This window comes from Drosophila erecta, unplaced genomic scaffold, assembly GCF_003286155.1.
Source record: "Drosophila erecta strain 14021-0224.00,06,07 unplaced genomic scaffold, DereRS2 tig00000126-arrow-pilon, whole genome shotgun sequence".
NCBI classification, from domain to species: Eukaryota; Metazoa; Arthropoda; class Insecta; order Diptera; family Drosophilidae; genus Drosophila; species Drosophila erecta.
Genome location: NW_020825209.1, coordinates 2125601 through 2140740, shown reverse-complemented (window position 1 = coordinate 2140740; position 15140 = coordinate 2125601). Strand labels below are relative to the sequence as shown.

General features: G+C 41.0%; 1 protein-coding gene and 1 long non-coding RNA gene across 8 annotated transcripts in view; one reads left to right on the top strand and one right to left on the bottom strand.

Moving 5' to 3' along the window:
• Positions 1–15140, bottom strand: part of LOC6550877 (serine/threonine-protein kinase tousled-like 1) — a 60397-nt gene that overhangs the window by 26375 nt on the left and 18882 nt on the right. The window contains exon 1 of one of the 7 annotated variants that reach the window (XM_026982088.1): positions 965–982. The exons of the other annotated variants lie outside the window; for them this stretch is intronic. The gene's annotated coding sequence lies outside the window, so the exon portion shown is untranslated. Of the gene's footprint in view, positions 1–964; positions 983–15140 lie in introns of those variants that run through there. 7 annotated transcript variants of the gene reach the window in all.
• LOC113564516 overlaps positions 1–15140 on the top strand; it is a 43323-nt gene that overhangs the window by 11320 nt on the left and 16863 nt on the right. The window lies entirely within an intron of this gene.

Here is a 15140-nt window from a genome sequence, read left to right as displayed (position 1 = left end):
CACCAAAGGAAAAAATGTATTGCGAAAGCTTACCCAATATACATACACCGAATAAAACTGAAACTGAATCATATAAAGGGGTTCTATTCCCCCAAACGTTTCTCACATCATATGGAGAGTGAAAAAAAATAAATGCAACCAAAATGACGCATTAGTTTGGCTAAATAAACAGCAATAAATGCGATATGCGATATGGATCAAAGTCAGTACGATGGCGTATAGGAAAATAGTAATGGTTGCTACAAAAGATTTATCAAACAAGTTTGACAGTTAAATTAAGCCAACTCCTAACACTCTCTTGCCCGATGATCAGGTCCACGATATCTGAAGTTCATCTTGTTTTGAAAAACCATGTTTACTTTATTATTCTCACCGAGTGTGTTTATGGAACCTGAAAATACACTCTATAAGGCAGTAGAGACGATTTATTGACATTGACATTGAAATGCATTTTCGTGTGAGAACCAGAACGAATTTCTGCTACCTTCGCAGTTTGACACATAATAAGGGTTATACAGATGGTATAATAGAAATTATATGGGGGTAGATAAACGAGTCCTTTGTCGTTTCGCCTCATCGAACATAAGGTGAGCTGCAATTTGATTGCTGTGGTGGGGGATGGTTTTTCAGTGACTCATGGTTTTGCCACATGATTACCTTATACGAGTATTTTGTCATGATTGTTGTTGGTGAACTCAGCTAGGTGATATTTCACCATTTCCAGCCCAAGTTGAACTTTAGATTAGCCAGATTAGTGAGTAATGGCGAAAGATCAACAAAAGTATGTGATATACAGTATGCATATATCGCATGTAGTTAGGCGATAGATAAGATCAGATAAGAATGTGCACGACTAAAATGATTTATCGAGTTGGGAAAATGTGTGGGTGCAATGAGTATATTTATATGGAAAATGCTAAGAGTCCCTAAGAGCCTAGAAAATCGGTGAAACTTTGAAACTTACATAAAAATCTTTATAAAACAAATAATACACATCGTCCTCGAGATTGTTGTTGTTATTCAGTATTTGTTGTTGCAGCTGCTGGTTGCTGTTGTTGGTGTTATTATTATTGTTGTAACTATATTGATAGCTGTTGTGGCAACTATTACTGCTGTTATTGTTGTTATTGATTTGATTGTTGCACACTAGCAAATGTTGCTGGTGCTGCTGTTGTTGTTGTTGTTGCTGCTGCTGCTGTGGCAATACCGAAAGTTGCTGTTGTGGTTGCACTTGCGATATATGTTGTTGTTGTTGTTGGTGGTGGTGGTGGTGAAGATGGTGATGATGGAAATGTTGTTGATAGCTGGGCGCCTGCAATTGCCAATTTTGCATTGCACACACATGTAGATAAAACCGCCGCACATAAATATATATATATATCTATTTTATATATAGCTTTTTTGGAACTTTTCAAATACAACTGCCTGCAGAAAAAGAAGCACAACAAAAAAAATTTGGCACACACAATTATTGGTTGACTTTACGTTCTTATTATTAGATATATATATGAATTTACATATATATATTGGGTATTTTATTTTTGCACGGTTGTCTTCCTTTTTACACTTTTTTACAGAATTTTGTTAACGTTTATGATTGTACATTTAGTTTGATTAGGACTTTAATACAATCATTTTTGTTGCATGCGTCGCTGCACTTTTTAACCGTATAGTTTTATATAAACGTATTCTTGCCTTTCGTTTATTTTCGTTGCCTTTTCTTACTTATTATTTTAATGCCTTCTTTTTTGTCTTCATTTGCTTTGTTCGATTTTCGCTTTGTTTTGTTTCTTGGTTTGTTTTATTTTTGTTTGCTTATTTAAACTTGAAATGAGCTCAAGGTAAAAAATTTGTATCAACGACCGTAGTGACGTCAACGTCGACAGCGACGCCCGCAGCGAAAAGCACTTGAAAAAAAATCGACCAGCTGTTAACACTATTATGCCATATTACAGTTATGGTTACTTTTTTGTCCAACCCAAAAGAGACGAAGAAATAGAAGAACTGATAACAAAAGAGAGCTGTTCCCAACTAGGAATACTTTTTCAGTTGGGTTTCGTTCGTTAAGTTAATTATTTAGATTGCTTTTTATTTTGTATTAATGTTGTAATCCTTTGTCAATGTTGCCGTTTACTTATATTTAGCTCGCGTCGCGTGTTTTGTTGTGGTTTTGTTTGTTTTGCTTTTTCGACTGAGGAAAAAATAATTAAACCGAAACGATGACGCTCTCTGCCGACGGCGGCAGAAGTGCACTCACACACACACACACACACACACACACACACATACACATACACATACGCTAATAAAACCAAACGAGGAGAAAAGGCATTGAGAGCAAAACAAATTTTTCGTAGGGCGCGAGCAAAAAAAAAAAACAGAAAAGTGGGGAAAAAACACGAGTACATAAGCCTGTATCTGTGTGCACACACACCCACAGATACAGCTCACACACACACACGCACGCACACACGCAAGTGCAAAAACTGTAGCAAAGGCAACAACAAAAATGTTCTAGCATAACTGTTCGTGTTTCCTACCCCCTACCAGCCGCCCACCGCCCCCCGCCGCCTGCCAACAACCACCCCCTACCCACAACCCCTCGATCCCCTCCCACCATCCGCCACCTCCTCTTTATCCTCTACTTCGTCTTCTCTCCTTCTTCGTCCTATTCGCATTGTTGTTGTCAGGCGGAAATATTGTGTATGCCAAAAAGCAATTGCAATATTCGAACATGGGAGATATATATATGTACATAGGGGTGCAAGGAGGGGAGGGGTGCGGGGAGGGGGGGGATGGGTTATGGGTATAAGGGTGAACACCACTAGTCCATTTCGTAGTTTCAAAATATTTGAAAATATCCCTTTATCTAAGCCACAACAAACGGCGTTAAATGAGTTTTTCATTGAATAATAATTACACCGAGCATGGGAGGTATATAGTTTAAATTTGTCCCACTTTAATTAGATGATTTTCAGATCCCAGTGATATCATGTCATAAACAGTTTCACATACATAAGTACATATGCACATACATGCATATATAGTACATATGTATGAATGGGTGGCATTATCGAATTATAATTATTGCCCTCGAAATGAGTCAACTGAGTGATGAATTCCACAGTCTTCTCGAATCTTGTTTCCGCCGTCTCATGTACATTTTTTGAGATCTTCTCATCGGTATTTTCTGACTCAGCTAACTAACACCACCAAATTGAATCGAGGAATCTTAAGAAATTGAACAAAAATTTCAGTTTAAGTTTCGAATAAATATTTAAGTTTAAGAATTTTTTCTTAAAAGTTCTGGCAATTATAGGGAACTTTACGCCGATTAAAGATTATTTGGAAATTCTGAACATCTGGTCACACTAAAATTGTGTTTTTTTTTTTTTGCATCGGTACCTTTATTTTTTTTTTCCATTTTGTAAGAATTCCTTCCACAAATCTAAGGGTGTCGCAGCAGTCTGCTGTTCATACTACAAAATGTATATTTAATTAAACAACAAATTAACAACCCCTGAAAGTTTCCACTTCTGCTGCCTGCCGCATTTTTATTTTATTTTTGTAAATTAAAGGAAGAAACAGAAAGGGGGCGCGAAACAATATAAATGTCAAATGGAATTGGGGAAAACGGGGAGCATGTGCAAATGAGTGCATGAATAAATGATGCATAATGGAATGAGGGGAAATTGAGTGGGAAGCAACGTGCCAAAGAAGAAAAACTTTTTTGCTATAATAATATGAGAAACGAAAGAAATACAAATATATAGCAGATATGTGTGTACTTTCTGCTGTCTGAAAATGAAATGGTAAACTGTAGGCATCACAGTGGCGACTCAAGTCGACTTCAAGACCTGGTCTCTGCGCTATATGGGTCTGTATACATTTATTTATATACATATATATATATATATATATTGTAGGTATATTTGTCTGTATTCCCGTATCTGTTTGGCCCCAGCAACAAGAACAACAGTCGCCTTGTGTACATAATGTGTATCTGTATCTAAACAAGCGACAAGAAAAAAAAAACAAGAAAAAACAAAAAATGGAGAGGAGGAGGCGAAGAGCTTCAACCATTGAACCGGTTGAAGTCATATTTGCCACTGTACAAGTCGGGGCCTAAGAAGAAGAACATCCCAGCTAGCAACACCACTAAAAAAACACCAGAACACCAGAAACACCATCAACTTCCCAGCGATAAGCCTCGAAAACGTTGAGAGCCAAAAGTCTAGCCACAAAAGCGACGTACACTTACTTTTCCACTTATTAAGCTCAACTTGGATTTTATTGGACTGAAAACTGTAGGATATCTCAGGGTCCAAAGTTATATGCATCCAACCCGCAAAGGCATACTTCAATATTAAGCTATCAAATGTTGAAATATAATTCATGATATATCTTTAAAAACTTATAAAGGAAACCGTAGAAATACCAAAAAATTACACAATTGTAGAGGTGTAAAAAACTCATGAAGGGCCGGCCATACATAGTTGAATTAAATTTAAAAAGTGTATTTGATTATTTAATTTTCAATCAGTGAATCACATATACAGCTGTCATTTTGTTTCTATCGACATATGTATTAGGTATCCTAACCCAATTTTATCGTAAATTTCCGAGAAAGAAACAAGAGCGTTTATTAAATAGAGGCGACAACACAGTTGTTCCTTGCGTTGACTTCAATCTCAAACAGAAAAAAAAATTATGTATACACCAGCGAATGAATCGGTGGTTTATGCCTGACATATGTGCTATGTACATGGGTGCGTGCGGATGGATATATTGACGCATAAATATATAATGTACACCCCAAATACATGTACATATATATATATATATCTTTATGGGTCTCTCTGTATAGATGTACTCTGACTCTGAGGCAGCGACAAATTTCGGCTGTTTGGGTTTTATTATTTTTGTGTCCATCGGCCGCTCGATTAAACCTCTCACACCCCAAACAACCACACACCTTTTTCTGATAATTTCTCGCTCATTTTGCGCCGAGTTTCGGACTCGAGTCAACTTCGAATTCGGTCTCGGGGATTCGAGTTCGAGTCTTGCCACGAAGGCGGCAAAAAAAAAAAGAATAAAAATATAACAAAAAAAAAAAGGTACGGAAAAATAAATAAACATAATGGAAAAAATATAAAGAGAGACAAAGTCGGCGACAGAGGCAAAACACCAAGCATTGAATTTAGTTCAAATACCAACGGCACACAAACGCCACCTTCCCCCTCCCTCTTCCCCTTCTGCCTTTTTGGAAGCCCCTTCTCGACCCCGCCCCCTTGGCCAACGACGCCCCTGCCCCCTTTGTGTGTATCCGAAGTTGTGTGTATTAATTCTAATAAGAAGGAAAAAGCGTCTGCAGCATGAATACATTCAGCACAAGTTACAGTGGACTCGCGCTAAGGGAGATAATAGTCTTACAGCACCATCGAGAAAGTTCAAGTGCCCGTTGTGTGCAAACTGATAACACCATGCTAAAATATATGAAAAAAAAAGAACACTACACGTTAAGTTTTTCAAGTGTATATATTTACATTTGAATTTCTTGCCAAGTGTATCGAAATACTTTCCTCAATGACCGCTTATATGAAGATTATTGGTCTAGCCCCCTAGCTTATTAGCGAGTGGCTACTGTACCATTGACAGGCCGACTGTGTGTTTGTGGCCTAGCTGCTTTTTCTGCTGAAGTTGAGCCGTTGCTTTGGTGGCTATCTCGTTGGGTTTTAGCCGTCTTTTTTGCTTCTCTTACTTAATGTTGTTGTTGGCAGACGGTTGACAACAATGCTGATGCACCACCACCACCACCAACAACAACAACAGCAACAACAACTACGACAATTACGGCAGCGGAGGGGGAGGAGGAAGGGGAAAAACAAGAAGTTGGTTTCAGAGCAAGAGCTACTTGGCCATGTTAATTGAGGGGCAATATCAATTTCTGTGTGTGTATCCATCAGATTCGCGATTCGCGAGATACTTTTGCGAGTCGAGATCGCCGAACCGTTATCTCTGGCGCCGAGCAACAGCAACAATAAAAATCGGAGAAAAATACGTGATTTGTTCGAGACATGCTTGCCAGATACTAGATACACAGATACGCGGCAATATACAGATACAATTTACATATAAACTTTTTTTTTTTTTGCGCAAAACAAAATAGCACTAAGTGTATACACAAAGCACATGATGATGAAAATGCCGAGAAGGAGGGGTTGGGTGATGAAAAAGTATAATAAAGAAGAGAGGCAAAAAATGGGCAAGCAAAGCTTTGAAAAAAAATGGAATTTTTGCTGCCTATTTTTTCGTGATTTTCGCCTGTTCTTGCGGATTTTCTTTTCCTATGCGGAAAAAAGGGTTTCCTATTCCTTTTCAATGTACAAATTTATTTTAACTTAATATCCTTTGTTTACTGTTTTTTTTTTTGTTTTTTTGTCGCCGCAGGGAAAGTGGACAGAAAATTTTCATCCTTTGTGGACAGGATTTTTCTTACAGATTTTTCGTATTTGCTCAGAGGAGCTTTGGGCTAGTTTTATCATTATTTTTATTGTTCACAACATTATTTAATATATAGTATCCTCTGTAATATATAAGAATGGTACTTCATTGAGTAGTCAAATTAGGAATTGTAACTATTTTCCCTGCTGTTCTATGAAATGTAATAACATTTATTTTGAAAAATTGTAAACATCACAAAAATGTGGCCCACATTTTTTATTGGTCGCTTTTTTTGCCTACTCTATTGTTTCCCTTTATTTAGCATTATTATTTTTGCTTTAACTCAATCTTTTTGATTGATTGCATTTGGTCGCATTAGGTGCACAATGGTGGCACTCACACAAACAGCACACAAAAACAAAAATAAGGCGGTCATTTTCAATTGTTTAAACAAAATGCAACATGCACTAGGTACACTGGAAAAAAAAGAAGCACAACATGTTTGGATATTTTATGGTGTTTATACGTTTTTGTTTGTTTCTTCATTTAGCACTTAACCGTGTCATATTGTTTCCCCTTTATTTTCATTCGATAAGATTGTTGTTATTAATTTTATTTGAGTTTTGGAACTTGAAAACTGCGTTTGTGCTTTTTGCTTGTTACTGCTGTTATTTGTTGTTGTTTTTTCGTTACCGTTTTGATTTTGATGGCGTTTGAATTGCGACTGAAACCGAAACTGAATTGATGCTGCTCGCCTCTCTCTCCCTCTCTCTCTCCCTCGCCCTCTCTCCCTGCCTCTCTCTGACTCGCTCGCTCGCCTGCTCGCTCTCCGTCTTTGTCCCTGTCTCTCGCCCCCCTTCTGACGACGTCAACGTCGACGGCGACGTCAGCGCTCGCTTTGCATGCTGCCACAAGGGGATGGTCGCAGGGGGGGGATGATGGTGATGCGGGTGAGGGGTAAGGGGTGCGGGTTGGGTGGGTGTTGGGGAGATTTCCACTTCGCCTAGCAGCATTTTCAATTTAAACGCACTCTCGCACACACACACACCAGCGCACACGCACACAAACACACACACACGCGCGCGCACACCAACACTAACACACAAGTGCGCGACATCAACTTAGCTAAAAACTTCGAAATGCGTAAGCTACGCCGGCTGCGCTGCCCACGCTGACGTCGTGGCCCATTCGCGCACACACACTTTTTTTCTCGCAAACTGTTTGGCTTTTTTCTTCGTGCAGGTCCGGGCCGAACAGCAGCGGCCAAGAGTATATTGCCAAATTCAGAGATTTGCGCCTATAGGTATTATACTTGGTGAACGTATGATATGCACATTAGTTGTTTGCTTATAGCAATCCATAGCACATCTGTTTGTTTTATATCATTTTATAAAAAACTTGTACATAAAATAGCATAAAAACAACAATTAATGATTAAGCTCAATGATTAATGACATTCATTTGCACTGAAATGTTATAGAAGTAAAAAACAGCGGCATTTAAATTCCATTCTTAACTTGAAACTACATATACATATAAACAGCTGTAAAGGTCTCTATTTTTTTGGACCGGGGCGTGTGGCCATGTTAACCCTCCAAACACGAGACTTAACTCACTCAATTCGCATCGTTTTCAGTCAGTTTTCGTCGCCAGGTTCGCGGCCTCATCGTGGTTACTCCACCTCTCCACCTGCTCTTTAGCACCCCTTTTGGCATCCGTCTTGGCCATACATATACCCAGATCCGCGTCCACATCCACATCCACCTCATCCATCCGCTCGTCTCCACTCCACTCGACTCGACTCGACTCGACTCGCTCTTCAACCGAGAAGAGGCAGAACAAGGTGGCAACAATTGCGTTGCAGCCCAGGGACTGCATAGATACATTTATTCGCCTGGTACACAGTACACAAAGCGAATCTCGAATGGCTGGATTCCCTCCTAAAAAGGGAAATCGCAGGCTCGTTAATGCCAAATTACCTCTGAGTAGGAGTAACAGGTGATTTTGGTTTGCATTATAAAACAATGGATGGTTATCATTGTATACATATCATAGTACAAATCACTTTACATAACTTTTATAATATGGTTTTGTATTGACTTTAAATGCTTACAAATTATTATATCCCAAATAAAATAGAGTTAAGAGCTCTATAGGTATAGTAGCCGTCAGACTGAGTATAGTCGGTTTAAGACTATAGGTATAGTCGGTTAAGGACTATACTCTATGTCCCATGTACCCCCCACAAAGTAGGGCATGAAATTGGTCTTCCAATTAGGAGTTATTAGGTTAGCTCACTCCGTCGGAGTTCGGAATCTCCGGTGTCCGGACGACCACCCAAGATTCCATCATGCCATACCGTCACTTTCGAGGGTAATGGTAATTGAAGGAGGAGCAGGCACACTGTGGCGTTGCTCTTTGGCCATCTAGAGCAGGGCGGCCGGCAGACAGAGAAAGGGGAGAGAGAGCAGAGAACGTGCACAGGACACAAGTCGTCCTTTTTGTCAGCCGAGGTCCGGGTCCTCTGCTTTGTTTTAGCCAACAGCCTGTGCCTCTGCTGCTGCTGTTGCTGCTGTTGTTGCTGCTGCTGCTGTTGTTGCTGCTGCTGTTGTTGCTGCTGCTGTTGCTGCTGCTGGTGGTGTTGTTGCTGCTGCTGCTGCTCTTGCTGCTTGTCGATGATGAAGTGGCCGACAACGACAACCACGAGACGACGCAACAGCAACAGCAACAACAGCAATAACAGCATCATCAGGGGCCAGCAGCACGGCAGCAACGTCGTCGCATCGCAATCGCGGCATGCGTCGTTTTATAGATGGGATTGTGTGTATATATCTCGAGCCCCCTCTACCCCACCCCACCCCACTCCACCCCACACCGCACCAACAGATACATATACATATACACATAGACCTGTGTGTGTGTTGTGCGCGGCGCATAATATTCCGCACGCACATACTACAACAACAACAGCAGCAACAGAAGCAGCAACAGCAGCAAGATGTTGCTGCTGTGCCAGCAACAGCAACAGCAACACACGGCAGCAACACAACGGCGGGCAACAAGCGCACTTTAAGTGTAGCAAAATGGACTGCAAAACTTGTGTACAGTACTCGTGGCATATGTACACAATATACGAACATGTACGCATATGTATGTATGTACAATGGGGCATACATCCACATGGACCAAAAACCTAAGGGGGCAGCGTAGTGCACAGATTTTCGACTAATTATAATGCCAAGACAGTCGATGAAGATGCCAACAAGAGGTGGATGGGCATGGGCATACAGTCCATGCATATTCGCACGTATTTTGGATAGTAGGCTATAAAAAAAATAATACCTCTAGCCAACAGTTAGCCAACAGCTACGAGCCACTCGATTGGCCCAAGTAATTGGTTACGAACTAGGAATTCACTGTTAGTAGTGCTGTCAAGAATACATATATTCTTGTGGTACATTCAACACCAAGTTGCGTCCCTTATATCGTAATATTCATTATGGCACCTGTATCTATAGCTGGTAGAGATTTCTAGAAAATATATATTGCATGCGTATCATTATCGGGCAATTCCAAGGATGAGCAAAATACGACAAAATGTAAAAAAAAGGGTTACACCAACCAGCACAACCAAGTGAGACAGATGCAGGGCAGAGTGAAAGAGCAATAGTGGCCAACTGCAGTCAGCCAACAGTAACCAGTTTTGCAATGCTGCTGCTGCAGCAGCACCAGCAGCAGCAGCAACATCAAGTCGAACAATCGTCAAATACACAAAATCCACTTTGCAAATCATCAGAAATGGCGCTACGGGCCCGGGTAACAAAATCCGGATCCGGGGGCTCAGGCCCGGGTCAAAAATGGCTCGGAACGAAGGGGCCGAACGGGGTGTCGTCCACATACGCGTGCAACATGCAACTTGAGAGCTTTTCCAGCTCCACAGCAGAGACATTTTCCAGTGCGAAAATGAAAATGCAGCAAGAAAATCCTACGGTGTGTTTTCCATGTTCCAGCCAAGTAGAAAAAAAAACAAAAAAAAAACCAAAAAAAAAAAAAAAACAAAAATCAGCAGTACTAGCAAAAAGGAAAGGAAAACACACAGAATTATATATATACACACACACGCACACACTTAGCCAGCCACCACGCCCACATTGCTACGCCCACGCCTCTGCACCGAATAAAATTGCATTGGAAAATCGGCAAAGTCCCCAGAACTGGAAAATATCTGCAGCTCTCCGTATAAATGTGTGTGAGGGGATGGTACTTTTTTTTTTGAGTTTGGGATGGGTAGTGGAGGGGCGTGCGGCGTTGGGGTTAAAAGGTAACAACGCCAAAGCTCAAACCGAAAGTAAAGTGAGGCCGAAAAAAAATGAAAGATAGACTACAACTGGCACACACCAAAAAAAGCTTCAAAAACCGACGAGTAAATGTGTCAGATAGTACAAAAATTTACACACAAACAGTGGGAATGATTAAATTACACTCCGAGTAAAAGTGAAATGAGATAGTAATGAGATGAATCCTTCGTTACGGATTTAAATATTTACTTATTCCACACCATTTTCTATTATACAAATATTTATAGGACTTTATCAAGAACAGCATATATTTGACGAAAAAATGCCCCTTCATATGATTATTCATATCATCTTATGATGATGTAGACTTTTTTGAAAACTTTTAGACCCGATTAGTTAGCGAGTGTCGTGTCATTCAATTGGAATAAGAGTAAAATACCGCCGCCTTCCATTTAATCAGCGAGTGCCATAACAAAAAATGATGGGGCCGAGAGCTTTAATGCCAAGATGGGGAAAAGTAAAGCAAAAAAAAAAAGGGGGAAAATAAGAGAAAAAACAACCTAAACGAACAAAGTGGTAAGAGTCGCCAAAAAAAATTGGAAGAGAATTAAGACCCTTATAGCAGGAAAAAAAGCAAAAAAAAACAAAAAAAATAATATATTCAAAAAGAAAAACAATACAAAAAAGAAGCTCAAAGTTTGTACAGAGTTCGCACATCAAACACGCGAACAACTTGCAACAAGTTTGAAGTCGCAGCTAAAAATAAAATCGAAAAACCGAGCCAAAAGAGATGTCCCGATATAGTTCCCACTCTTTCCCCCATTGCTCTTTCTCGCTCTTCTGCTCTCTTGAAAGAATACAACAACAACAAAAAAATGTGATACGACAGTGATTACGCGATTTTCCATAATAAATGTTGTGGTAAAGGCGACCTTCCGGTTATGGCAGCCGCACCAATACATATACTCACACGAAGCTCACACACACACAGACACACACGCACACATCCATCGGCACGAACACACATAGACACGACGAGCACTTGTTCGGATTGCCGACAACGTAAAATCAAAAACAACACGACGACCTTCCTTGCTCTCTCGGTCTTTCTCGCAACAAGCCTTCCTCTCCCTCTCCCCCACCAACACCCGCCCACTATCAAACTGCAGACACTCTCTCTAGCGGAAAATGTCGGTAAACAGTGCAACCGGTTTTTTTTTTGCCCGCACATGGGAAAAATAAGGAAACATCACGATAAGCACAGTGGGGCAAGGTAGCAAAAACATAGCATACTTATCGGGGTATTTGGGTATCCTAGATACTCGTTTCTCGAGAATATTATCAAAAGCTAGTTATTTACAGTGATGAAAATAAATCATTTGCAGAAATGCAAATGCCTAGAACACACACTTTTCGGAAGAAAAAAACTCCTTAGATATTAGACCGCTATGTATGAATAAATGTTGTTATTTCTTATGTGCAAATATGTGTAAAATCCTTTTCGTCGACACATTTCGTTGAAATAGAAACGCTATTGCACGGTAAAGATAATTCTAGTTTAAAAAATAAAGGTAGTGTTTTTGAAGTCACCGAAAATAATAGCTTTTTCCCACCGTGTTGTTCCAGCAATGTCGACGCATTTTTTTCGACGAGAGTCGAAGTCCGCAAGTCCCCAAAGCTCGGCTAGCTACCCCACCCCCTTTCGTCGGCCGCTCCTGCCCCACCCCCCTGGAAAAGTTGTCGGTGGCCGCCTATGGCTCGTTTTACTAGGCTAATCATGTGTTCTGGTTTTCGGATTTGTGTGAGAGCCTCCGACTTTGCTGTCGGTTCGTGTCTGTGTGGGCTGTGTTTGTGTGCGTGTGTGTGTATTGTATGCGTGTGTGTATTGTGTGCTGGTGTGATGGTGGCATTGCTTTGGTGTTGGTGCTTCGTGCTGCCGCGTGCTTGAGCATTCACATTCATTCAACGCTCAACGGTTGCGTCGCATACGGGGCGCGCGCATGTTGAATTCAGTTGAGAGCTTTGCGATTTTGTCGGCCCGTTTTACTTTTCGATTTCTTGCTTTTGCCGTTTTTTCGCCGATTTTTGATACCTATTAGTCGACACTCAGTTGGGTATACATACATATATCCATTCAAGAAACCAAATATACAAGCATTTCAGTTAACCATTTAAATAAATGCAAGTAGTCAGTAGAGATACATATATCAAATTGAGAAAAGATATGTGAAATACATTTTCCAAATTTGATGTCCTAGGGTACCACCATACTCGTCACTGACGGTGTATTTCAAGCTGTGTATAGGAAACATTTCACACGCTGCTTTTTGCCAAGCACTTGACTGTTGAGTGGCTGTTGTTGTTGTTGTGGTACGTAGTTCCACTTGTTGTTGTAGTTGCTGTTGTTGTTGAAAATGTTGGGGTTCGTTGCCGTTGTCGTCGGTATAGATGCTTTTGTTCTTGTCCATGTTGTTGTTGTCGTTGTTGCTGTTGCCGTTTCATTCTGGGTGTAGTAGTAGTAGTGTAGCTCCCATTCGGTATTGCTCTGTTGCCAGTCGCTCGCGTGTGTTGTGTTATCAACTTCAGTTCAGTTGCTGGCTGGCTGGCTGCAAGGCGCGACGCTTGCACGTCGTCTGTCTGCCAGAAGTCTGCTGCCCGGGCTATAATATTGGGTATATGTGGAGAGAGCGGGGTGGGGTGGTTGGAGGGGGCTATGCCCACTGTACCTCTCACCGGGGTAATCGGTTTGAGTTCATTTTCATTTAAATGGAATTAAATATGGTAAATGATGAAATCAAGGCGGCCGAGAGAGACAGCAGCTGTTGTGTGTGTGTGTGTGTGGTGGGGTTTACAATCGTATATCCCCTATATATAAACATACACCACATTCTACAGCAATATAGAGATGTTTTTGTGTGTGGTGAAGGTGAGTGCGACGACCGACCGACCGACAGCCGACAAGCGACCGATGCGAAGAATTCCATTTCCAGACCGTCTGAAATTTTTGCACTCTTTTGAAGAGGCACATTTGTAATCCATATAATAAATAAATAATTTTTCAAGGGGCAGCCAGGAGGGCAGGCATTATGGCAATGGGTTTTATGGGTACGGTGTGGTATGGTATGCGCGCAGTAGTATAGTTAGTAACAGAATCTCATCGAAAATCGAGATTCGATATTCGAGGGAAAGAACAGGCGCCCAGAATGTGAAGACAGCGGACGAAGCAACGAGACGGCAGAGTAGCCATGGCGAGCGCATGCAATGACGAGAAAGAGAAGCGTGGAGAGGGCATGAGAGCGGAGAAAAAAAATCGATAAACTTGCTGATAAGCAGTACGACAAAAAAAAGAAAAAGAAACAGCAGCAGAAACAGGGAACAAATTAAAACCAGACAAACAACCACCGCTCAGAATAGAAATAGGAAGCGTCGTCATCCACCGCACTCAGCTGCATCCGTGGCGGATACGTGTTTTCTACCTGACGCGCGCGTCTAACCGCCAATTTAACAGGCAAACAGCGAGAGAACAGGAGAACCAAAGAGCGAAACGAAACGTTGACCGCAACGAAACACTCGCCGGTTATGGGATGTGGGCCAGCGAGCGAGCGAGACGGACGACGATAGAAAGAGAGAGCGAATGACAGCAGGGTTGCCAAAGGTCTCACCAAATGCATATCATGCATCTCAAAGGCAGTCTCAAAAAAAAAACGTTCTGATTTAGACTAAACTAAAAATGTATGTATATCGAATACATATTTTTATTTAAAATTTTACTAAGGCATTTTCTTTTAACGAACCTTGACAACCCTACCCAATTTCAACCTCACTCCCACGCTTGCACTCTTGTGCGCTCTCTGCTTCTCCCACCTCAAACACTGTTATAATTTGTTTGGCGAGGTTTCCCCTCTCTGTCGATTCAGCATTCTATCTTGCTCGCTCCCTGGCCGGGTTTTGGGTTCCGTTAGGAGTACGACGTAAGCTCTTAATGATAAATGTCGGTGGGGAAAATTAAACTCTTTATGTTTTGTCCGATTCGGTATTTTATTTTGTCGGTTTACAACTAATCCCTGGCACGAAAATCAGCTAATATTTGCCTACACCCGATTTATGAGCGATTGCACATGGTATTTGTTGTATGTCGCAAATGCGAAATACCGGGTGTCAAGAAATCGACAGCAGGCGAATATCTACCGAAAAATTTCAAAAATTCCACCGAGCAGCGAGTGAAAATAACAAACAAGACGACGGCGATGATGAGCAACATTTTATATGGCAATAATTCAAGCAAAATTTTTGTTGCCAAATTAGAAATGAGCAGCCGAAAAGGAAAATTTCTTATATGATTATTATACATCATATACACGATGGATTTGTGTATAAATCATGTTAATTGGCTTGCCA